Here is a 24,635-nt window from a genome sequence, read left to right as displayed (position 1 = left end):
CAGGATCCAGAAATAGAACACTAAAATGCGAAGACGAAGAAAGGAAATCCATTGTGACTGATACTGGCAAATTTTGCTGTTTGCTTTGTGTTTACTTGCCAGTATCAGTCACAATGGATTTCCTTCCTTTGTCTTCGCATTTTAGTGTTCTATTTCTGGATCCTGATGCCCAAACCTCTGGTCTGCCATTACATTTTGGTGTCTTGTATGCTTTATGTTTTTGGTTTAACATTTTCTGTGATCTCCTTTGTTCACTGCAGATGCTTCCATTTCTCATTGAGGCCCTTTTCCTGATGGGATAAGTTTCTGCTGAGCTTTGTGATAAGCTACTGGAAATTCTGCAACTGACCACCTTCTGACCTTTTCTTTGGCTCATTTTTCCAATCAACTCTTAACAACTCTTTCCTTGTGCCTTTAGAATTGTCCTCATTGAAGATGGGGTCATTGATTTTGATTTTGAGATGTCACCCTCAAACTGTAATTTTACCAAGGTAAGATCACAAAAATCTTTTCTGAACCCTAGCTGAACAAATCTTACAATAATGCATCACGGGTATGTAAGGCCGGCACAGTTAGTGCAGCGGTTAGCACAATGTCCGTTCAATGGCAGTGACCCAGGTTTGAATCCAGTGCTGTCTGTAAGGAGTTTGTATGATCTTCCCATGTCTATGTGGGATTTGCACAGTTTCCTCCCATCTTTCATATTATCCGGGGCTGTAGGTTAATTTGGGTGTAATTGGGCAACACAGGTTTAAATGGCCAGAATTGGCTTTTACCATGCTGTAAATAAAAAAATTAATAATATTTGGGGTGGCACGGTTAGCATAGCTGTTAGTGCAATGCTGATACAGCATCAACGACCGGGATTCGAATCCGGCGCTGTTTGTAGATTCTCCCTGGGATTCCTTCACATGTTCCAGTTTCCTCCCACCCTTCAAAACATACAGGGATTGCAGATCTATTGGGTAGCAAGAGTTCATGGGGTGGAAGAGCCTGTTACCGTGATGTGTACCTAAATTTAAAAAAAATTAAATTCTCTCAGAATCAATTCCATGCTCTCTCCAAAAAAATCCTCTTCCATGGAACCCTCTTCAGTTTTATTGGTCCAATCAATATGCAATCTGTGATCATTGCAGTTCTTTTCTTACACTGTACTGACAATAACCACACCAGCAGCGCGAGTATAAGACAGCTTTAATAAACTAATATGTACACTAAGAGGTCTTGTCTTCTCTGCAAGACGAACCTGGAAGACTAGACTGTAGCTCTGGACAGCTTTATATACAAGGTCACCGGGATGACCCCTGGTGACCTAGTGGTGTAATTACATATCACCACATACATATCTTTGATTTATCTCCATTTTGGCTTTGTCTTATCTTAAGCAGTACTGTGGGAGCCCATTCATTGACAAACTCCTTTCTTTGCCAGTCCTTATTTCTAGCCAAAGGCAATTACACATCACAATCTACTGCATCAATTTCATGACTCACTACCAAATCAATATCTTCCTTCGTGAGCAACACTACCCAACTTCCTTTTCCCTTCAGTCTGTTCTTCGAATAATATAGAATATTGAGTTCCTGGTAACTTTGCAACCATGTCTTTATAACAGCTATGAAATCCAACTTGTTTATTTCTATCTGTGCCATCCATCTTGTTACAAATGCTCTGTGCATCCAGATAAAGAACCTTAAGCTTTACAATACCAGTGCCCCTTGAGCCAAAACTCCATTCCAACCTTTGAACCATGTGTATACTTCTCCAATCTTATTTACCCTCTGCTAGCATGGATGTGCCCCTGATGATGTGGAGAGGTTATTACTGCTATGGGTCTGCTTTCCAATTTTGCATAATCCCTGAGCAAAATCTCCTTCCTGGTCAAGGTCAAGTTTATTGTCTCATGTACTGATGTGCAGTGAGAAACCTTGTTTAGTGAGTCAACCAAAATATAGTACTGCAGAAAATCATAGAGTCATGGAGAGAGGTAACATCAGTTTAACTGGTGTGGGATTTGTTCAGGAGTCTGATAACAGCAAGAAAGAATGTCAATAGAACCAACTGAAGCCTTCCTCTCCACTCCAAATTGCTCTCCAGCCCATAAGAGACTCCCTTAACCTTTACAATGAGCAGACAAAAACAACATATAAGATTCTGTGTCATTGCTGCAGAGAATTGCTTGTCCCCATAGCTCTATCACTTTCTCTGACCACTATTCCCCCCCCCAACTAAAATGGCTCCCTTACCTTGGTGTGATGAAGCTCGGTCAGATATGTCCATGAACAGCACTTAATGCTGTTTGATGTATTTTTCATGAAGTCAGTGTGCAGATTGGATTTTTTTTTAAATTATATCCTCTTTCTCCTTTCATGCTTGGTTGGGTCTTGGAGTGGAAACAGGTTTGTATTTGACAATAGAAGCCGTAACTTTCAGCAGAAAACTTCACATGAAAGTCATCTCAAACGTCATTATAAAATACAGATATGTTTGTGTTGTTACAATTGTGCTAAAGAGAATAAATGTCACTCTTACAAAACAAGGTGATCATCATAATTTAGAAGTCGGGGGCTATAAGTAAAAATGGACATTTTAACGTATTGTCAAAAGAAATCATCCACCTATCGCAATCACCAATAAGAGCTCAGCTAGGGTTTTTTTTTAACTTCAGATTTCCACATTTTACATATAAGCCAAAATTATCTCCTGCTAAGCAAACACAGTTCCACAAAATTTATAAATACCTTCAGCAACACTCCGCAGATTATGCATTTGACCTTTCTCATATATTTTACATCATATGCAAATATTTTCCAAAATGTCAAACCCATTAACTGACCACCTGTCCAATGACTTACATAGGCATGGGTTTATTGCAACAAAATCACAAACCAATTTATCAGATGATTTTGAGTCTCTCTTTCTTCTGATTTCAATTAGTCATCCCCACCATTCTTACCTCATAGTGAAGTTCTAGTCATTGCTCTGTTCTCAAAGGTTGGAGAGGGGGTGGTTAAAATTAGAATGTGAGTCAATTTCATAGCTTGCCTGGAACAAAAGTGCTTCTTCCTCTCTCTACATATTCAAGAACTTCTTCCTTCTCAACCATCGCACATACCAAACTATTTGTCTGCATTAGGAGTGTGTTTCCTAAAAGTAATTGCTTTCTTTGACGTCATAATGACTTTCTTAAGATTCAGCAGTTGCCAATGTCAGACGAAGCCAAGACCACACTTTTCTTAAAACAGTCACTCACTCCAGCTGCGTTAAGAATCAGTAAAAGTACGATATTCAGGAGATGCCACTCAAGGAATTGCCTACCACTTGACTAGGGACAAGAAGCAGGAAATGGATGCCCAAAGGTCTCCGTTAAACCACCACCCTCTTCTTCCCCCTGTTGCCTTATCCCCAGCTCCGTCTCCCTTCTCCCTTTGTCTCCTTTCACAGAGACAAAATCAATTCTCACCTCTCCTCTTATCATATCCCATTAACACCTTTTGTTGGTCAGGACTCTTCTCCCGACCAGCCTTCAGTCTCTTTATTCTGGTGCATTCTTGTTCTTTGCTTATTCCCTGAAGAAGGGCTCAGTCCCAAAACATCGGTAGTATTCCTTTACCTCCTGTGCACGCTCCAAGCCTAACTGAGTTCTTCCCGCATTTCTGTGTGTTTTTTACCTATTTTCTCTTGATGACCTCATGAATTTGTACATAATGGAAAATTGGAGCCGCTTTCTGAAAACAGAATTATTGGAAATTATTCTCATTACCTTACAAGCTTGGCGGTATCAATGAGAAGTCTCACATCTGCGTTTAAACGTTATAGATTTGAGTGACATTCCAGGGATGAGTGCAATTCTGTGGATGAAGCATGTACTGTTGGAATTGCTTTCTTACAACTTGGATGTAGAATGATGGCTCAATGTTTTCCTGTATCCAGTCATATCTCTGCAGTGTACCAATACTTTTTGCCCAATTTCTATTCATTTTAAGTAAGAGTTCAGTAAATAATATTCTTATCGGGAGCCATTTCCTTCATAGCATCAGCACGGCCTGTGGCTGCCTGAGGAAAAAGAGTGTGTAAAGGTTAAGCCCTTGAGATCTGGCATAAAGCTTATGGCCTATAGTTCAATGGATATCCCTGCCTTCTTTATGAGATATGGAGTACCTCAAAGCACTGGAGGGGTACTTCCAATGCATTCTCTGCGAAACTCTTCAAATCCTCTGGGGGAATAAGTTGATCAGTGTCGATGTACCCTCCCAGATGAACAACTCCACCACTGAGGACTTACTTACATATGATCAGCTCTAATGAGTACGCCATATCATTCACACATGTCAGGCACCAGACAAGAGTCTACTCTGTTCTGGGCTCCATCATGGCAAGAGATTACCAGGTGGACAGAGGAGAAAAAAAATCAGGGATGTTTTCAACATCCCCACAGACTCACGGTGTCCCTGGGCTTCATAACTGTTCAAAATAGAGATGAAGCATCTAAGATGGCTTTGAGGGTAATAAATCCATTTGTCGATCGTACAGATAGTACAGCAGAAGGAGTGCACCACTTCCTCAATGACCCTATCACCATTCCTGCTAAATACCTCCCACATTGGCCTCAACTGTGGGATGCACAAAACCTAAGAACCAACTCAGCAAGGCATGCAGTTCTTTGGGATCAAAGATCATCATTCTCCCTGTCAGGCTGGGTCAAGTGGAACCTCTCTGAAGTAGCACTAATAACGCAGTTTGATCTTCCCAAGTTAACGTTAAGTTTTTAGCAGATATACTCGTGTAAGAGTTGAATTTTGTAGACCATATCTTAATGTTAAATTTTTGGGGTCACCTAATGCTTTTGACCATGGTGAGTATCTGCATCATCGGAGGCATTGGGAGCTCCGATGGGCAAGCAGCCAGGACCAGGTGGGAAATTGGCTTTCAAGTCATCGGGAGCTTCGATGGGCAGGCAGCTGGGCCTGAGGTGAGGAACTAGGGTCGACTTTTACATGAGATACTTGGTATCGACTTTTATATGCATATGTATGGTAATTATTGCTGCCCTATAATCGATGAGTATTTCTTTGTTGTGGGGAAAAAAAAGGAGGGAAGGAGGTAGTACTAAGAATGTGAAACATAACCAGCAGACTTTGAATTAAATTCATTTGAATCTGTGTTGGTTTAGCAATACAATTTTAAAAATAGCTGTGCAAGATACAATTAGAGTTGTGTACATTTTAATGAAAAGATCCATTACTGTTTAATAGAGGACCATTTTTCAAAATTTACCAATAAATTTATTTCAGAATGAGTATTTTTTTTTGTCAAGGGATTCATAGAAAAGAATGTCAAAAAATGAGTGTTTGAACTTGGTTTACTCATTTATTGGCAATCATTGTGTATTGACACAGCTGTTCAGAAAATAACGGTCAAGATCTAAAGCCATCCAACAAATATTTACCTTAACTACATTAGCATATTTGCACTTTGGTGTGATTCAGTATTTTCAGGACGGTAAATTGATTCATTTCTATGTAATTACAAAATATGAAACAATGATATTTACCCTGACATTTACTCCAATGCTACTATGTGCCAGTATTGAAAACCAACCCCAAATATTTTGGAGACACGCTGGAATCTGAAGCAATTATAAAACAATCTGCTGGACGAACTCAGCAGGTCAAACAGCATCAGTGGGAGAAAAAGAATGGCTGGCATTTCATTTCAAGTCTTTAATATATTTAATTTAAGGTTTTTAAATATATTTAATTTAGACTACTGCACGGTAACAAGCCTTTTCCAGCCATAACCCATGTGACCAATTAACCTTCTTTGAAGGGTGGAAGGAAACCAGAGCACCCGGAGGAAACCCATGCAGACATGGGGAGAATGTACAAACTCCTTACAGTCGGCTCTGGATTTGAGTCTGCGTCCCTGGTGCTGTTGTAGCTTTGTGCTAACCGTGCCGGCAAGACCTGATGAAGGACTCTGCCCAAAATGTTGAGTTCCTCTGGCAGATCCCATTTTGCCCCAAATATTTTGGTAAGATGAGAACTATCTTTCTAATAAAACGCTGGTCCTGAAGATGTTTGCCTGTGTGAACAGCTCTGGCATGTGCTGGGACTCTGTATATGTGGCTTTTAAAGATTTACATTACATTCTCTGAGACAAGCCCAAGAAGCAAGCTGCCAAATTTGTATGAGAAGAAGCTAAAAAAAATATATTGTTATGGATTGGTGGAAGTTTGTTTCCATGGATACAGCTGGACTGCTGACATGACTGGGAATCCTGATAAGATAAGGCTAAATTTAGCATTCCTACATGCTGTTCTTACCTTTGAATTTGATCTCCTGTTACAATCAGTTAAATATTGAAACTTGTTAAAAAAGACCATTTCATATGTAGAATTAATGAAAAGTGTGGTGTATTTGACAATTTACACGAACTGGATTATTATGTATCAGTCTCACAATGTTTCATTTCATTACATGCCTTCTTGCATTTTGCTTTATTTCTGACTGAAACATTTTGTCATCCAACTTATCATCTTACAGATAGGTAATTCTCATGACTAATAAAATGGAAATAATATTTCTAAGAGTACAACAAAAATTGAAGTGTTGGAGCTCAGGACATCAGATAAATTTATGAATGGAACAATGATCTGGTCGAGCACTTCTGCAGATCAGATTTGTTTATTGTTGATTTATTCATATTAAAAAAATGAATAACACATTACTGAATATTTTGAGAGAAAGAAATTCACAAGGAAGTGGAAATTTTGCTTGTGGTTCAATAGGGGTGTTTAGAAAAAAAAAGCATGTTCAAAAATAGTACATTTTAATCTAATTTTTCTCATTTCAATGATGTAAATGAAAAGCCATTTAGAAATTCCCCAAAGATTAAAATCTGTAGAGAGTCCAATTATTTCCAAGACTCAATAACAGAAGAGGAGAAAATCTAAAAACAGAAATTATTTAGAATCTAGAATAAACTTTTGCAATCTTTTGGACCTTTGGAAATCTAATATTGATGTAACTGAATTACCTTTAAACTTGAGTTGAAGGAAGAATTTGTTTTTGTATCTTCAAGGTTTAGTTTAAAAATTATAGATAAATTAAAATAATACCTTTGTATTCTGTGATAGATTTGGGAATATATTTATATTTTTTCTTAGCATAATTTTTATTAAATCTAGAATTTGAGATAAATTAAATTATTTTCTCTTTCAAGTGCCTTGCTATCTTTAAAAGTGTGACCCATGCTTGTATTTTTATGGCGAACAGAAACAGCAGGTAGTCGATTGACTGAAATGAAGAAACATTTACAATTAACTTTACTCTCATGTTAAATGATGGCCGTCATGTGCTGCTTTGAACTTCAATCAACAGACAATTCAGTTGCCCCATTTCAACAAATTCATTGTCATTCTTTATTATTCCTGTCCTCATAATGTCGAGGCCTCTCTAGCACCAGAAAGACTAGTCGGATGAAGACGTCTTCATGTCCTCACAATCTATTACAGCCATAGGCTTTGTCCAGCAGGAGGCATATTTTTTTTATGGGACATGAACGACAGGATGTCAATCTAGTTATTTGTATTCGCATTATTAATATTACCTAGTGCTTGACTGCATTCCATCAGTGCATCTTGCTTGCAAATAAGTTCTATCTCTGTTACAGTTGCAGAATCACATTGCATGATTTCTGACAACCTTTAAAGCTTCCCAAAAAAGCCATTTATTTTATTTTTCAATCATTTGAAACATACATCAATATACTGACCATTATGGTTGAACAGAATTGAAAACAATGTATTTATTCATTTTTGTGTATTGAGCAACATAGTGTACATTTATTAAGCCTGCTAAATTTGCTGTACCTGACCTCTGAAGTTGGTCTTGATTTTCGAGTTGAGGTATAAATAGAATTGGGGAAAAAAAATGCTGTCTCACCTCGTTTTCATAAGTGTCAGGTTCAAACCAATATAATCACATCTCTTCTGCTTCAGCACATACCCACGGGGTCCAATTTTGGCGAGAAGGAGTTAAATCCAAAACAAAAACAGAAGATACTGAGCAGGCCAGAAAGAGTTAATGCTGCAGGTTAGTGAATTTTAAAACAGTTCTTTGCTTCTCACCTTGTTAATTCTGAATGGTGGTGACAGAAACCTTGCTGGAAAACACAGGTGGAAGCATGTGTTAGGGGTTCTCAAAACCAAGGTGAGGATTGGGCAAATAAGACAACTATAATGATTTTAATTTTCAGATTTATTGTCAGAGTATGTACATGGCATCACATACAATGCTGAGATTCTTTTTCCTGTGAGCGAGGTATAATTACTATTTATCAGTAGTGCAAAAAAAAATACTGTACACAACATACACATGTAAACAAAAAAATAAATGTAAACAAACTGCAATACAGAGAGGGAAAAAAGTCAATAAAGTGCACAAGTAAGAGTCCTTAAATGAGTCCATGATTGAGTTTGTGATTAAGGAGTCTGATGGTGGAGGGGGAGCAGCAGTCCCTGAACCAGGTGGTGCGAGTCTTGTGGCACCTCCACCTCTTTCCTGATGGCAGCAGTGAGAACAAATCGTGTACTGGGGGGGGGGGTCGGGGGGGTGAGAGCCTTTCATGACTGCTGCTACTCTCTGACACTAGCGTGGCCTGTAGATGTTCTTGATGCTGGGGAGGGTTTAGCCTGTGATTCTGTTCCTCGGCTCTACCTTTTGCAGGGCTTTATGCTCCTGGATAATGGTGTCCCCATACCAGGCTGTGATGCAGACATTCAGCACACTTTGCACCGCACATCCAATATCATTCCAATATATTTGGAGAATTGAATTGGAGGAGAGGAGGGAGGTCCCCTACTCTCAATGGCCCAACGAAAACTGTGAGTGCATGGTTAAGCAACGGTGGCAAGAGAGAGCAGACCAAGTCAGCACCAGTGCTGTAGCTTGCTGTGCCAGAGAATAGACTGAGTCTTGACTCTTAAGACCATCTGCAGATGCTGAGGTTGAGTGCAAAACAGTCTCACCTCTGACTTTGGGCTCTGTCTTTGTGGAGTTTTCCTGTGTTCCCTATGGGTTTCCTCCGGGTGTTCCAGTTTCCTCCCACATCCCAAAGATGCTCAGGTTGCTAGGTTAATTGGCTGCTGTATGTTACCCTGAGTGTGTAACTGTACATGGGGAGAATTAATGAGAACACAGGGAGAATTCTTTTTTTAACTGGATTGAGGGAAGGATTCATGTAAATGGATTGTTGATGGTCAGTGCAGACTTGGTGGGGCAAATATTTGTTTTTGAATTATATTTTTCCAATAACTGTGTGGCTCTGATATTGATACAATGTCGGAGTAAGTTTAAAGATTCCGACATGTTGTCAACATCAGTAAAGGCATCACTGTTTCCCAGTGGCTTGGCTTCGCGGACGAAGATTTATGGAGGGGCATGTCCACGTCTGCTGCAGGCTTGTTGGTGACTGACACGTCCGATGCGGGACAGGCAGGCACGGTTGCAGCGGTTGCAAGGGAAAATTGGTGGGTTGGGGTTGGGTGTTGGAAGGAGTGCAATATACCCTTCATGTAAAACATTCCAATCATTCACCTCATATGAATATCATTCACATCCACTATTTAGCATTTCTGCACAATGGCAAACTTCAACACATTTACCATTACTCTAAGCCTCATGTTTTCTTTCCTCTCAAAACAAGCTTATTGTCGTCCAGTTGCACACGTACAACCTGACGAAACAGCGATCTCTAGTCATGGGTGCAAAACACACAGACGCACAACCAGACATAACTGACGTACAGACAAATAATACATACGCAGGACAAGTATTCATCTATACAAATAAATCAATATTGTTTCATGAATTTGAGAGTCTCAGATGGTCAGTGTGAGCAGTTCCTTTGGCCGTTCACCATTCTCACTGCCCATGGGCAGAAGCTGTTCCTCAGCCTGGTTCCTCCTGTATCTCTTCCCTGATGGGAGCAGCTGAAAGATGGTGTGTGCGGGGTGGAAGGGGTCCTCAGTGATTTTGTGTGCCCTCCAGGCAATGATCCCGATAGATCGGATGGATGTGGGGAGGAAGACTCCAGTGGTCCACTCTGCCACACTAAAGGTCCTGTGGATTGACCTCCAATCTATTTCTCTGCAGCAACCATACCACGCTGTGATGCAGCCGGCCACAATGCTCTCAATAGAACTCCTATAGAAGGTTGACTTAATGGTGGCCGGTAGCCTTGCCTGCTTCAGTCTTCACTGATGCTTCTTCCTGACAACTGAGTGCCAACGATAGGTCACTAGTTAAGTGAACTCCAAGGAACTTGGTGATCTGCACTCTCTCTACTACAGAGTTGTTGATGTGTAATGAAGGGTGGCCGTTCCTAGTCTGCCTGAAGTCCACGATCATCTCCTTCTTCTTGTCCACGTTGAGACTCAGGTTATTACTCTCACACCATTTCACAAGATTTTCCACCTCTTCTCTATAGTGCGACTCACCGTTGCCGCTGATGAGGCCGACGACTGTTGAGTCATCTGCAAACTTGATGACACTGTTGGAACTGGATGTGGCGATGCATTTGTGGGTCAGTGGTGTGAACAGGAGCGGGCTGAGCACACAGCCCTGAGATGCGCCAGTGTCCAGCATGACAGCACTCAATTTTCTGCTACCGACCCAGACAGATTATGGTCTTTCCATTAGAAAGTCTAGGATCCAATTACAGAGAGGGATGTTGAGGATCAAGGATAGCTTCCCCACCAGCCTCTGTGGAATGATTGTATTAAATGCCGTGCTGAAGTCAAATAAAGAAAATAGAAACATTGCAGTTCAATACAGGCCATTTGATCCACAATGTTGTGCCGACCCATATATATCTACCAAAAATAAACAAACTAAACCCTCCCTTCCTCATAACCCTCTTTTTTTCATTCACACAAGGGATGTTGGCTCTGCAGGCTAAGCCGGCACTTAATTACCTGTTCCTAATTATCCTTTAGGAAGCGGTGATGAGCAGCCTTCTTGAACTGCTGCAGCCCTTAAGTGTGGATATAACCAAACTGTTGTTAGGGAGAGAGTTCCAAGATTTTGAGCCAGTCACCGTGAAGGAATGGTGATATATTTCAAAGTCAAGATAGCGTGTGGCTTGAAGAGTGCTCTCCATTCTCCCTCCCTTCCCTTTCCCTTTGACTTCTTTCCTCCAGCTCTCCACCCCCTTCCCTCCAGTGTCAGAGCCATCCCTCTACCCATTGCTTGTTGGTGTGTCCCCCTCCCTTCAACCTCCCATCTGTGGGACTGCCCCTCCCATCCAGCATTCCGTTGGGGCGGAATTAAGGTTTTTTCATACCTTAATGAAGGGCTCAAGCCTGAAATGTTGGTTATGTATCTTTATCTTTGCTACATAAAGTACACTTTTTGACCTTCTGAGTTTCTCCAGCATTGTGCATTCACCCACGGTGTCTGTAGACTTTCTTGTTTTACACACGGTAGGACTCTTCTCCTGCATTTTCTCAAGCTTCTTCTGCTTACTTGGCTTGTTCTTCAGGTTCTCACCTCCTCTGCCTTATCATGTTGGTCGTCTAACATAATGCACTCAAAAGCCCGATTTTGTGCCAACAAAGGTAATACCCAGAGATTCCACAAGAGTTCCAGCCACAGCAGACTCTTTCCAGAGAGTAGAAATTAGGGTCTCAATCATGTCGACAATTCTCATTCCAGTGACCAGAACTCCCACTCAGTCAATGAGGATCCCTTTAAATAACACCTTTCGAGGCTTCTCATGTTGCCAAATGCCAGGTTTCCTGTATATGATTAATACTTGGTGTTAACTGAATCATCACACCCCAATTTCGTAGTCGGTTTTCAAATCAGCTTTGCACACATCTTTGCGTCACAGATTGGCTACTCTGAATACTTCCAATGTGTGCATACAATACATGCTAATTTGTAGAACCACATGAGTCATGCTAAAATGCACTTGTTATTCCTAATTGAAGTTGGAAGCTAATCAGCATTGTAGTTGGACTGAAGAGACTAATATATTATGACAACATTTTTTAATTTTCTGTGTGCAAATCTGATGGAATCCATATCGAGACAATAAAATAATGAATAATTAATTGCTGTCAATCTGGCCAAGAAACTTGCCAATCTTTGCTGGATTGAGGCCAAAGCAAATACAAGTCTTATTTGCATGCAACTAAAAGGCTGGTGGGGGTGCAATGCAGTCATTATTGCTCCCTATTTATTGTGGAGGGAAGCATATTGGTTAGTTCCAAACCTGAGTCTGTTGCCAAGACTGGGGGGAGGGGAGGGGGGGTAGCCATTTCTGTGAGCAAGCTGAGATCTAAGAGGGTAGTTCCATTTAGCAAGGAATGATACATTTGGTTGGTGAAAGATAAGTAATGCCATTTTTCCAAGGGCCACAAAGAGAGAAGCTGAATATTTCCTGGACCAATGTTCAACTGGCCTGTGGTCTTTTTAATTATCACTGGTAAATTGTATCAATGCCAGCAAAAAAATCCTGGCAGAGAATCCATGGCTTATTCTATCTGAGTTTCTGTTTGGGGTTTGAATATTGGCAGAGGACTATTATTTGTTCATGTAGGCATTCTTCAGCTCCTCAATCATTTACAGATTCATCTATCCTGCACAATGTATGCACAGTCTGATGATAATAAACTTGAACTCGAACTAGGCCAGTCTCCAGCATCAAAGGGGAAGCTGATCTGCTTCTTCCCAATCACATCCAGCTTCTCAAATCAGTGTTTTTATGTGTGCATCAGGAGTGTTGGTACATTCATTACAAAAATTAGTTTCACGTTGTCACTGTAATCCCATGGTATATTTTCTGATGGACAATGAATTGAATGGAGTTATTCCTGAATTTTGCTTTAACTGACCTCAAATAATTCGATATTTTTCTTAACCTGAATTCAATTTGAGAGAATTATAATGCCATGGTTATTTTCTCCTGACCACTAATGAGGGAAGACATGATTTAATTGGCAGAATTTAAATTCAGTTAATTTAATAAATCCAGAATAAAATGCAGTTTTAGTATGGTAATAATAAAAAGCTGATAGTGATTCCAAAAACTCATCCCATTCATCGTTACCTGCATGTTATTTCAGAATTGAGGTTATGTGGTTGATTCTCAGAATCAGAATTTATTGTCATGAACAAGTCATGAAATTCAGTGTTTTGTGGCAGCGTCACAGGGCCAACATTCATATTATAACCATCTTACAATATTACTATAAAAAAATAAAAAAATAATAGAGCATGAAAAATAAGGCCGTGTCTTTGGTTCATTGATTATTCAGGAATCTGATGGCGGCAGGGAAGAAGCTGTCCTTGTGCCGCTGAGTGCTCGTCTTTAGGCTCCTGTACCTTTTCCCCAATAATAGCAGAGTGACTGGGTGATGGGGGTCTTTGAGGATAGATTCTTGACTATTCTTTAAAATGGTCCCAAAAAAAAACTGAAAGTAATCACAATGTTTCTAAAGGGATTAATTATTTTTAAGCTATTTTAAGCTTAAAAATTCTATCTTTAAATTCTTTATAGTGTATCTGAAATCTATAACTAAAATGAAGAGGAAAAAATAGGTGCCAAAAAATTCACCCCCTTCTTCCCCTGTCACATTTCCCTCAGCTCTGTTTCTCTCTCTCATCCCTTTTCTCTTTGTCTCCTTTCACAGAACCAAAATCAATTCTCACTTTTCCTCTTATCATACCCAATTAACACCTCTTGGTTTTTGGACTGGATTCCAATCTTTCCCCTTTCTCTCTCGTCTTTATTCAGACACCTTCCCATTACTTGTTTATACATTGAAGAAGGGCTCAGGCACGAAATGTTGGTAATATATCTTCACCTCCCATGGACACTATGAGACTGGCTGAGTTCCTCCAGCAATCCTATGTGATTTTACTAGAAGTTCACTTGCAAGTCAGCCACAACTTTGATTATGGGCCTGCCACTGGTGTTTGGATCCCAAGATATTGTGCGCTGGTGAATTGGCCTCATCCCGAGAGAGGCTTTTCTAAGACACCCTGTCAAAGTAGAGAGCAAGAAAGCTATTGCATCAGGCATTGGATATGGAGAATTAAGGTGAAGAGAAGCTAGAGGCTGATGGGGTGGGGGGAGAGCTGCTGAGTGGTGCATACTTGAGGGGAAATCAAGAGAGTCAGATGCAAGTGATTGCTTGATTTCTGCTTCAGGGAGCTGTAGTCATTGACTGCGAATGAAAATCATGAGTCAGAAAATGTATTTGGGTGTCAAAATTAGCATTCAGAATTCAATTAGCATTCAAGGGTATTTTAGACCTGGGCAAAGAGTTGCTGGGAGTTTGATAATTGTTGGTTTGTGATCAGCACTTGGTGGGATCTGCAGGTGGAAATCTATAGTCAGAGGAAGATGGTGAGACTGGAGCCTGTAATCGACAGATGTCTGGGGCAGATTATGGTTCAGCGAGTTGACAGCCAGTTCGTGAACTGAGGGCAAAATTAATGGTTAAAAGATGGTCATGAATCAATACCTTGAAAGAGTTGGGTCAGGTCCAGGATGTCAAATCTCCTGGGATGGTGATTGAGGCTTGGTTCTGAGACTGGGTAATCAGGACCTTGTCATTGTTCAATAAGATCAAGGCCTGCTGTAATGGTCAGGTTATGGATTATTGCCAGAAAAGCACTGCTGGGTCAGGTGATCAGGACCTGGGAATCAAATGAGGGTTGGATTTTTGAGTTAGGCACCTAGGTGTGAGGTGTTCGACGGGTGGAGGTAGATGGTCAAGGTTAATCCGCTAGGAGAATGTGGTGGTAAATATGGTGGAAGAGCTGGGGCTGCTGGCATAGAGGATTGGGGGAGAGTTGGGGTACTGACATCCAGGAAATAAGTCTTAAAGAGGATGTACCCCAGTTGGATTCACAACATCAGACAGTGAACAATGTCCCTAGGTCTGATGCACCACTCAACTTTGCTGAGGAAACAACAGGAAGTGCCCAGTCAAATTTCCAGAGTAAACTTTGTCCTGAAAGCCATTGGTTTCTCATCTTTTCTCGGGGAACATTACTTTCCCTGTGGGGAGCATAGAAAGTTCAGCACCCTGCAACTGAATTTCTAGACAATAAATAAAGTCATATAGGCCTTTCAGCCCATCGAGTTTCTAGAGTACAGCAGGTCCTCACTTAGCATTGTTGATATGTTCTTTAAAAATGCAACTTTAAGTGAAACGATGTTAAACTAAACCAATTTTACCATAGGCTGAAGGATAGAAATAAGAATTAAGTTCATAAGGTTTATTTCTGGACACAAAAAAAATCATCAAACTTCTAAATAAATAAGGCAAAACCCTTCTAATATTAAACATTGAAATAAATGTGTGCTATACAGACATTTAAGAAAGATTAATAAAAACATAAAAATTATTTAATCAATTTTGGCAATTCAGAGAATGATGGCTGATATAGGAGGGAGGCTACTGAGATCCCACAGCGATCATCATTATTGCAGGGCAGAGAAGCAGCTTGGTCATCACAGATATTCCTGAGGGACCTGGTATGGCCAGTGCGTGGGAGAGAAGCACAGAAACGGCTGTGACGGGAGAGTGAGCAGGTGTGGGAAGAGAAATTGCCAGCCTCACAGACTCATGGAGATCATGGTTCTGTGCACAGCAGATTGGTTCAAACCCAAACAATAATAAAGTGTGGCATGGTATTTTATTTTTTTAATTATTGGGATATTTTTTCTCATCAACATTATAACAAAACAACGTTGAACAAAACAACATTATTCAAGGACTTACTGTAATTTCAGTGAAGTGAATAAGAATCAGAATTTACTGTCACGATCTAATCATGAAATTCAGTGTTTTGCAGCAGCTTTTCATAAATGCAAACGTTCATACAACATTACTATAAAAAAAAGTAAAATTAATAGTGCACAAAAAGTAAGGCCGTGTCTATGGTTCATTGATTATTCAGGAATCTGATGGCAGCGGGGAAGAAGCTGTCCCTGTGCCGTTGCGTGCTTGTCTTTAGGCTCCTGTACCATTTTCCTGATGGTAGCAGAGTGAAGAGGGCCTGGCCTGGGTGGTGGGGATCTTTAAGGAGAGAGACTGTTTTTTTATGACACCATCTCATGTAGATGTCCTCGATGGAGTGAAGTCTGGTGCCTGTGATGTTGCAAGGCCAAGTTAACAAGTCCATGGAGTTTATTCTTTTCCTGAGAGTTGGCGCCTTGATACCTGGTTGAATCCTTTCAAATAGCCATGTACTGGGGTTGTCAACTGAGCAAATTGCCATGTAACATGGGATTAACCGGGCAATTTGTTCAGTTGACGACCCGGGTACAAGGCTATTTGAAAGGACAGTGTCAACCTAGTCAAAACCCAAATGGGTTCTAGTCTTACATCAGAGATGGTCAGGGAACCCAGTAAAACTTACCAAGGCACCCTCCTCCAAGCGATTTGAAGGGGGAAATGGCAGACCTGGTTACTCTGGTGATGTCAGAGCTTGTATGCGTGCATCACAGGCAAACCCCCTGACTGAATCAATGCAGGATACTGTCGCGAACGTAGCGAGGGGTGCTGCTGTGATAAGGGTGGGGGGGGGTGTTGCTTTGAATGGGAGGGTGGGGGTGGGGGTTGCTGCCACAATGTCCCACTCCAGCTCGTGGCGACTGCTCAATGCCAGAGTGCGGGAGCAATGACTGTCTTCCTTACCCATAATCCCCAACACTGCTTGAGCAGCTCTGGTACTGGCAGCGGCACGTTATGAAAGCACCACAATCCCCCATTCAAGGCAGTGTCACCTGGTGGGGGTCACAGCCACTGACGTCCAGGAGTGGGAGGGCGTCTGACAGCTGGGAGTGGGTGGGGGGGGGGCGCAACTGATGGATCGGAGCCGGGGGTGGGTGGAGGGGGGGGTGGGTGCGACTGACAGTCGGGGGCTGCCTGTGACTGAGTGATGTATTATTCATTATGTCATCGCAGGGGCAGGATCCCCCTTAAATCACTGTGCTGGCAATTTAACAGGTAAGTTAGGCAGCTATTTGAAAGTCCCATTCTGACCATGACCCAGTGATCTCACCTTGGTCCCAGGAGCGCTACCCTGGTGCTGCATTTGGAAAGTGCCTAAAGAAATATGGGATCCTTGATATAAAAACAGACAATGTTGAATCTATTCAGCAGGACAAAAGCATCTATGAAAAGAGAAACAAATATGTTACCAAGTTTGGAAATCTGTAACCTTCATAAAAGTGAACTTTTTCCAATGAATATGAAGGTCCCTATCTACACTCAAGTTCCATTAAAGATTGTCAGAGATAATTTCGCATACTTAGGGGTTAAGATTACGAAACAATTTAAAGATTTATATAAACTCAATTTTTCTCTTCTATTTGAGAAGATGATCTCCTTTATCGTTTTCTTTAATAGGTTGTATTAATGCAATTAAAATGACAATATTACCTAAGTTTTTATATCTCTTTCAAGCAATTCCAGTTTTCATCCCAAAGTCTTTATTTGGTAATATTGGCTCAAAAGTTTCTTCCTTTATTGGGAAGAACAGAAATTCTAGAATTAGTAAATTTAATTTACAAAAATTGAAAAAAGATGGGCATATGGCCCTACCTAATTTTAGATTTTATTACTGGGTTGTTAATATTCATTATCTAACTTTTTGGATTTTTTGTTCTGGATTGGATTGGATTGTCCATTATGGACAGATTTAGAATTGAAATCTATACAGCAGTATTCAGTGGCTTCTTCCATGTAGTTTTTCCAAGATCAATAAGGTTATATCTAATCCAATATATTGTGAATCTGGTTTCAATTTAGGAATTTTTTTAATTTAAAAAACTCTGTTCTACCTGTCTCTCATAATTATTTATTTCCACTATAAATAATTGATTAATCCTTCTCTCTATGGAAAATCAAAGGTATTATTTCTTTGCAAATTTATTTAAGGAAGGTTGTTTAATGTCTTTTGAACATCTGGTAAGAAAATATTCATATTTTTTAGATATTTACAGATTAGAAATTTCTTAAATACCATATTACCGAACTTTCTATTTGTTTCTCCACCAGATCTTGCTGATATTTTTCAATTGAATCCTTCTCCGAAAGGATTAATTGGAATTATACATAATAGATTATTTAAATTGCATCCAGTACTTCATGATAAGATTTTTAGAAGTATGGAAATTGGAACTTGCAAGACCCTTATCAGAGTATCAATGGGGCAAGATTCTTTTTTAAAAAATATTTTATTTTAAACATTTTCAATACATGTAATTAAGACATCATTATACAATACCATGAGTCTTTAAAATGAGGAGAATTTCATTCATTACTTGATGGTTTTATCCCCTCCCCATCCCTCCCTATCCCAATCCCACCCTTCCCTCCCTTACAAGAATGTATGTGTAATATGTTACATATAGAAAAAGGAAAAGAATAGTTAAAAAAAAAGAAACAGAAAAAACCTTGGATTGCCTGGAGGGTTGCATACTGGTGAATACATCTTTAATATGTGCCCAACATTCACTAACCCAATTCAAAGTGGTGCATCGTGTTCCCATGTCCAATGATAAGATGGCTTGCATCTTTTCTAATATTAACCCTACTTGTGACAGATGCAAATCTGATATTGCTACATTGACCCATATGTTTTGGTCTTGTCCAGCTTTAGAAATTTATTGGAAATACATTTTTTTAAATCTTTTCAACTGTATTTCAGATGGAGCTACGACCCAATCCAATTACTTCTCTTTTTGGGGTTATTGAACCAGACAGGGAGTTTTTCTGTACCTGTCCAACAGGTTGTGGCCTCCTCTACATTGTTGGCCAGAAGAGCTATCTTATTTAAATGGAAAAACTCTAGACCTCTAACAGTGTTTCAATAGTTCTCTTATACTATGTCCTATTTAAGTTGAGAAAAAAATAAGCTATCATGCATTTGATTTATTGATGAAATTTGAAGATACATGGCAACCTTTTATGTCTTTTTTCATTTGATGTAAATGTTTTTAATGTGATTAGATCCACTCCCTCTTGCGGATGAGATATAGCCTTACCTTTGTTTTTTGATTCATGGTATGAGTCAAAAGCTACAAAATATATGTAATCCTCAGGATAAGCTGCTCAGATTCTTTTTTGTTTTTTTTCAATCAAGTAGGTTTGGTGGTTTATATTTTTGATGTCTTTTCTGTCTTCACCTAGTGGAGAGGGGCCCGAGTTTATACTGTTTGTAGTTTTATCTTGATAAATATATATATGTGTGTGTGTGTGTGTGTGTGTGTGTGTGTGTGTGTGGGTGTGTGTGTGTGTGTGTGTGTGTGTGATATATTTTCCGTTTTGTCCCCTTTTCTTCATTGTGCTGTATTTATTATAAAAATCAATAAAAAAGTGAAAAAGAAAGGAAATGTGCAGCAATGAGGACAAATTTGATAAGATAGGGATTTTTACCTTTGGAACAGAAAAGTGGCACAACTGAGGTGAATAAAGTTATGAGCATACCAGGGAAAATAAATAAGATGGATCTATTTTGCTTAAGTGATGAGTCAAAGGCCCCAGAACAATTTGTGGAAAGATTAGTGGGGAGATCAGAGGGTGGTAGAAAATGGGAACTTACTCATAGATGTTAAAAATAACATCTCATTCACATATTACTTTGATGTGTATTTGAAAGCGACAGAACAGATGCTGGAGGGTAGAATTAGATCGGTTATCTTTTTTGTCCAGTCAAAACTGATGTGATGGGCTGAAAGGCCTCCTTCTTTATCATCATTATTTTTATTATTCTAATTAATATTATCAATGGTAACATAGCAACATAGAAGGAAGCCATTCATCCCTTCTAGTCCATGCTGGCTCACAAGGTAACAATCTCATCTCTTATTGGAGACAAAAAAGACTGTGGTTACTTGAATCTGGAGCAAAACACAATTTGCTGGCAGAACTTAGCGTGTCAAACAGCACCTATGAGAGAAAAAGAATTGTCAGCATTTTGGGTCGGAAGTCTTCATCGAGCCTTACTATGTCGATAATTTATTTTCTCCCACTGATGCCACTCAACTTCCTTCAGCAGACTGCGTTTTGCATCTGTCCTATTACCCACAGCTGATTTTCCTAGCAACTTGTTTTCTCTCATGTGTATATCAACTTCTGTTTGATTATCTCATCACTTTCTGACATTGAAAGATTACTTACAGTGGCCAAGTAAATTACGAACACATTTTTGGGATGTAGGATGAAATCAGAGCAGAAACCCAAAAGGTCATGGAGAGAACAACCTCTGCAACCTTTTGAGTTCCTGCTATGGTCAAACCCAGATCCCTGAATCGGTGAGACCACGGCACTAATTACCAGTGATAAAGATAGGTTTCCATGTCAAAGATCATTACTTGAAGACATTAAAGCCCCCGTTATGCAGAATTCAAGCAACTGGAAGCCTCAAGCAATCGGCAAAAAAAATCGATGAAAATAAATAGGTAAAATTGGCATGACTCGCTGTTAGTTCACCAATCCACGCAACCTGAAACTTCACTCATCCAGCAACTATCATAATTGCCAGATACCAGGGTGTTTTTTTTGACTGTATATTCCAAATGTAAAATAATGTATAACAACTTCACAAAACAAAAGATTGGGCATATGATAAACCTACAGCTGCCCGTCAATGTCCAAAAAGGGAGAAATTTGACATGTCTGCCCCTCCCCTTGTTTCTAAAGGTCCTAGATAGCTCGATCGAGTGAAGCTTAGCAAGTTTACGAATGATTTTATAAGTCAGCAATCATTTGGCAAATAATATTTACTACTGTCATTTAAGAGGTGGTTAGATGAGTACATGGATATGAGGGAGTTGGAGGGTTATGGGCAAGGGAGCGGGTAGGTGGAACTAGTGGAGCTTCACGTAAACCAATGCGGCCGATATGGCCTGTTTCCATACTGTAAATGGTTATTGAGACAAAGATAACATCTTGGATAGGTTAAAAAATGAACTTGAAGGCAGAAATAAATTTGTACAGCAAGAAATGGTAGTTTTAATATTTGGCGATATCATAAAATTAGTGATACTTGATTGACTGATCATTATATTTGAAAAAAATAAGAAATTCATTTGAACTGCAATGAGACACTATCAATCTGATATTGTCTGCTATATAGTACCTATAGAGTTGAAATTACCCATGGGACTAATGTAAAAGATTTAACAGCATAAACGGATTCTTTTCATTTCATGCTCAGTCAATAAAAATTGTTTTGCAGAGTTTGTTACAAGGTCCAATGATTAATCTCTCTGTGGGACATTTTGAAAATGGACACATTGTTTTGTGTACCCGATTTATAGTTCAGAAGATATTGGGTGTTTAGACTGCAAAGCTGAGAGGAGCTTCAAAAATTATGTCACTGTTTCCTGCACTAAATTTAGCACATTTCTTGCTGCTTTTTGCAAGTCGCATAGCAAATATGAAAGTGTAGCAGCGTGTGATGCGGGCATATATGTTCAACTTGAAAATCACTTTATAATAGTTGGATGGAAATTTTCATTTTTGTTTTGCTTATTAAATTGTTTTATCAGCAATTCCGTTGGTGCATTGACATTTTGCTGTTTGGACCTAAATTTTTGCAGTGCAATGTTTTTTTCCCCAAGTGCTTCTTATTGCCATCGTGATTTGAGTTGCTATTCCTGTGCATCTCAGAGGACAACAACTTTTGTGCATCCACTCATAAAAGAGGCTGCTACATAGATACATCATCTTCTGCTGGCAGGTGGAGAATATACAGTGCCCTCCATAATGTTTGGGACAAATACACCTTTTTTTCCATTATTTTCCCCTGTGCTCCACAGTTTTACATTTGTAATCAAACAATTCACATGTAATTAAAGTGCACATTCCAGATTTTATTCCGGGTTATTGATATACATTTTGGTTTGACCATGTAAAAAATACAGCACTTTTTTTATACACAGTCCCCTTATTGGGACATTTGGCTTCACAGGTGTTTATGATTTCATTGCTTCGATAGTGCCAGTATGAGAGATCTCGTCTTGGTTCTGATCACCTTAGTTGCCATTTTTCAACAATGAGGACCAGAGTTGTACTAATGAAAGTCAAAGAAGCCATGAGGAGGCCGAAAGACAAGAATAAAACAGTAAGTGACATCGCCCAAACCTTAAGGTGACCAAAATCAAGTGTTTGGAACATTATTAAGAAGAAAGAATGTACTGGTGAGCTCAGTAATGGGGAAGGGACTGATCTTCCAGGGAAGATCTCTATTGCTGACGACAGATCAGAAACACTCTCCAGGAGGCAGGTGTGGACATGTCAATGACGATTGTCCGCAGAAGACTTCATGCAAAGGAATACAGAGGCTACACTGCAAGATGCAAACCACTAATTAGCAGCAGAAAGGATGGCCAGATTACAGCTTGCCAAAAAGGATTAAAAAAAAACTGTCTTCTTCTTCTTTGGCTTGGCTTCGCGGACGAAGATTTATGGAGGGGGTAAAAGTCCACGTCAGCTGCAGGCTCGTTTGTGGCTGACAAGCCCGATGCGGGACAGGCAGACACGGTTGCAGGGGAAAATTGGTTGGTTGGGGTTGGGTGTGGGGTTTTTCCTCCTTTGCCTTTTGTCAGTGAGGTGGGCTCTGCGGTCTTCTTCAAAGGAGGTTGCTGGCTCCCGTAGAATGCTGGAAAAAGGTATTGTGGACTGGTGAGACCAAGATTAACCTGAATCAAAGCGCTAGCAAGAGCAAAGTGTGGAGGCATAAAGGAAATGCCCAAGATCCAAAGCCTGGCACCTTTGCCATGGTTTGGACAATCTGGAATGTGCACTTTAAGTGCATGTGAATTGTTTGATTACAAATTTAAAGCTGTGGAGCACAGGGACAAATAAAGGAAGGAAATGGCTTTGCCCCATACAATATGGAGGGCACTGTTTATCACAGCACTGACTCTTCTTGTGGGTGAAGATCAACATTACATTAACTTTTGGTCCAGCAAATCCATCAAATGACCTATCAATTATAAGTGCCTGTCTCAATGCATCAGGGAGCTTTGCTTGCAAAGGACAACGATTTTTCAGGTTCATTTGGAGAAAGGAACAAGTTGTTTATGTACTAAGGTGTTTTTTTTTGAATGGCATTTCCAGACTTGTCTGTGTCTAGTGTATGTTGGCAGCCATCTCATTATGCAAGGTGAATTCTTTTTTTTTGAAATTCTTTTTCAGTAACAGTTATCTTTTTCTCTAAATCTTCAATCTCTCTAATTCTCTCTTTCTTTACTTTAGAAGCATAACTAATAATTTGACCTCGTAACAAAGCTTTCATTGCATTCCATAAAACAAAATGACTAGAAACAGAACTAATAAAAAACCTCAATTTGTTTTTTTAAATAACTAATAAATTCTGGTTTTTGTAATAGCATAGTATTAAATCTCCATCTTGGGGTTCTCTGAACATCTTGTGAACTCTGATATTCTAATAATAGTAATGAATGATCTGAAACCAACCTTGCCTTATAATCCACAGATATCAAGGTGAATTCTGCATAAATTTTAAAGAGGTCAAGCTTCCTCGCACAAACTATTTAGGGCAGCATGCCCTTTAATTATCAGGCATCCAATGGCAATGATTCTGCAACTCCATATTTGTGATTATTTCATTTTAAGCTTTGAATGGCAATATTTCATTCATCTTGGCTTTGAATAATGTTGACAGATAGTTAACAGCCATACAAATCTGATTAAAGCTATAGCAAAACTTTGTTTCTCCAACTATTTGCCTTTTGGTGTACTAATCATTACGAAATTGGAGCTGGTTTTCACCTATGATTTTGGCCAAATGAACCTTTCAAACTGCTTTTCAATTACTGTATTAAAGTTAGCTTCAGATGGAAGTGACTGGTTAACGGTCATCTTGGCTGACACCTCACTCTGACAAATCTAGGTGGGGCCTACTGGGCTCCTCATCCATCTTGCCATCCTTATCAATCACCCTACCAATAAGCAATTTACTACAGGCACTTTACACTAAATTTAGACATAGAGCACAGTAAGAGGCCCTTCTGGCCCATGAGCCCGTGATGTCCAGGATGCTGGTACGTTTTGAAGGGTTGGAGGAAACCAGAGGGCCTGGAGGAAATCCACGCAGACAGGGGGGAGAATGTACAAACTCCTTATAGTCAGCGTCAGGTTTAAACCTGGGTGGCTGGTGCTGTCATAGCATTGTGGTGACCACTACACGAACTGTGCTGCCCTAGAACTGGAGTAGAAGCAAATTATCTTCAATCCCAGGGATTGCTTTGGAAGAAAAAAGGATTTATCCAAAAAAATGCTATGGGCTTGGGCACTTTTTAAACAAAAATGTTTTTGGGGGGGGGGGGGGTACCGTGGCTATGTAGATTGCTACAGAAAGTGGCAGACTCAAAGTTGGAATTCGAGGGCCAAACCCATCGGGACCATTGCCCGAAGAGGGCGCACCAAATCGGTGAACCGGTGCGGACTCGAAAGGCCAACATGGCCTGTTTCCGTTATATGGTTAAGTCCATCGCAAACACTGACTTCCCGTCGATTGAAGACATCTCGGTGAAGTGCTGCCTCAAGGACACCCATCACCCTGGTGGCCATCATG

At 39.9% G+C, this 24,635-nt stretch overlaps 1 long non-coding RNA gene across 1 annotated transcript; it reads left to right on the top strand.

Annotated features, from left to right (window-relative positions):
* Positions 1-267: 267 nt before the first annotated feature.
* Positions 268-23,680, top strand: LOC138746755 (uncharacterized). Its single transcript, XR_011347108.1, has 3 exons — positions 268-491; positions 8,003-8,096; positions 23,535-23,680. It is a non-coding gene; the product is annotated as an uncharacterized lncRNA (long non-coding RNA).
* Positions 23,681-24,635: the final 955 nt, after the last annotated feature.

The sequence above is a fragment of the Narcine bancroftii genome, chromosome 12 (assembly GCF_036971445.1).
Source record: "Narcine bancroftii isolate sNarBan1 chromosome 12, sNarBan1.hap1, whole genome shotgun sequence".
Taxonomy (NCBI): Eukaryota; Metazoa; Chordata; class Chondrichthyes; order Torpediniformes; family Narcinidae; genus Narcine; species Narcine bancroftii.
Note: the sequence above shows the minus strand (reverse complement) of the source record. Positions and strands in the feature narration are given on the sequence as shown.